The 1,904-nt window shown below is 38.2% G+C and overlaps 1 pseudogene; it reads left to right on the top strand.

Annotated features, from left to right (window-relative positions):
* The first annotated feature begins 782 nt into the window (after positions 1–782).
* Positions 783–1,537, top strand: LOC139002022 (elongin-C pseudogene; annotated as a pseudogene).
* Positions 1,538–1,904: the final 367 nt, after the last annotated feature.

Raw genomic sequence — 1,904 nt, 5'->3', positions numbered from 1 at the left:
GTTCGGTTCTGGTCAAGGGCATGTACCTGGGTTGTGGGCACATCCCCAGTAGGAGATGTGCAGGAGGCAGTTGATCGGTGTTTCTAACTCTCTATCTCTCTCCCTTCCTCTCTGTAAAAAATCAATAAAATATTTTTTTTTAAAAAAGATAACCGAGATGAAAAGGGAATGTATTTCTTGTAAAAAATTAACACAGTCAATAAAATCCCTAAAGAAGAAAAGATTACTCAGCTCAGGTCTGAAACCCTATAAATATCCTCCCTTCTGAGATACTGCTGAGATTGTTAAAGTAGCTTTCGCCTTTACTATGGAAGGTCTAATAGGCTTAGCTTTGCTTGATGAACAGCTTTCCCATGGTGTCTTTTGTAGAGCTGGAAGTCCAGAGTTTGTTGGGACAAAGGGAGGAAGAAGCAAAGAAAATGTTATGGAAGATGACTATCCTACCTCTATCATTTTAAAGTTCAGAGTCTTAGCATGAGATCCAAGTAGAATGAGTCCTAGATTAAAATTTAAAGTGCTTGGTCTATGGCAAATCCATTTACTTAAGCCTCTCAGTGCCTTAAGATCCTATTCTACTAATTAATATAAAAATAAAAATATTCGAGCCCTCCCCTCCTCGCCGGATACTAATCTCCAGAGCGTCGTACAGAGCGTCGGTGACCCGCCGGAAGTGATTCCTCCAAGTGCCCTGGAACCCACAGCGGCGGGCTTGTGGGGGTGGGGGGTGGCCCTGGCGTGAGGGCTGTGGAGGTGCGCGGGGACCCGGCGCGGTGGCTGCGGTGGCTGCGGGACTGACGAGAAACTACTAAACTTCCTGTGCAAGAGAAGTAGAATTGCATAAGAACATAATGGATGGAGAAGAGAAAACCTATGGTGGCTGTGAAGGCCCTGATGCCGTGTATGTTAAATTGATATCTTCAGATGGTCATGAGTTTATTGTAAAAAGAGAACATGCATTAACATCTGGAACAATAAAAACCATGTTGAGTGGCCCAGGTCAATTTGCTGAGAATGAAACTAATGAAGTCAATTTTAGAGAGATCCCTTCACACGTGCTATCAAAAGTGTGCATGTATTTTACTTAAAAGGTTCGCTACACTAACAGCTCCACGGAAATTCCTGAATTCCTAATTGCACCTGAAATTGCACTGGAACTGCTGATGGCTGTGAACTTCCTAGATTGTTAAATAAAATAAATTATAATAAACTGTTAACTTTTTTCAGTATTTAATACCTGTAGTTCAGTTAGTAATTTTTTCATATATAGCATGTTGCCTGTGTGCGATTGAACTTTAAAGTTCATTGCAAAGCAGACTATCGTCTCTTCTTTTGCATAGCACAGTTGAAATTTGTTTGCTACATCAACCGATTAAGGACATTTTCACAAAGTGAGAAATAAACAAAAATGTCATTTGCTAAGTAGTTTTGCCTTACCCTTTGGATGTGATTTTTAAAATTAGAGCGGTGGCAATATAGTAAATGCTGAAATTTAGTCATAAATGAACATATTCTACAGGTAAATATTGGGCTATGTATTTTTATGTTTTCAGTGTGTGTGTTTTTTTAACCTATTCTGATCTTATAGCCATCATTACTATTAGAATTATGCAAATAATTGCATTATAAACATGTTTATAACTTAGCCAAATGTTGATTTTTTTTATAATTGTCAAAGACATGAGTTGAAATTTCTTATGTGTCTTTTGATAAACTGCAGTATTGTTTAAGTGTATCTTGTCTTTTTGTTCATTGCTACAATTTAAAAACTTTATTTAAAAGCAGTTTGGCAGATTACTTGGTACGGCTGTTGGAACAGTGACCTTTTGAACTGTAGCCACATGGTCAACAAGTAAAGTACATGACCTTGATTTCATGTATACTGTGCATTTTGGCCAATCCAAAGT

This window comes from Myotis yumanensis, unplaced genomic scaffold, assembly GCF_028538775.1.
Source record: "Myotis yumanensis isolate MYYU_CA2020_CCGP unplaced genomic scaffold, mMyoYum1.0.hap1 SCAF_2, whole genome shotgun sequence".
NCBI classification, from domain to species: Eukaryota; Metazoa; Chordata; class Mammalia; order Chiroptera; family Vespertilionidae; genus Myotis; species Myotis yumanensis.
Note: the sequence above shows the minus strand (reverse complement) of the source record. Positions and strands in the feature narration are given on the sequence as shown.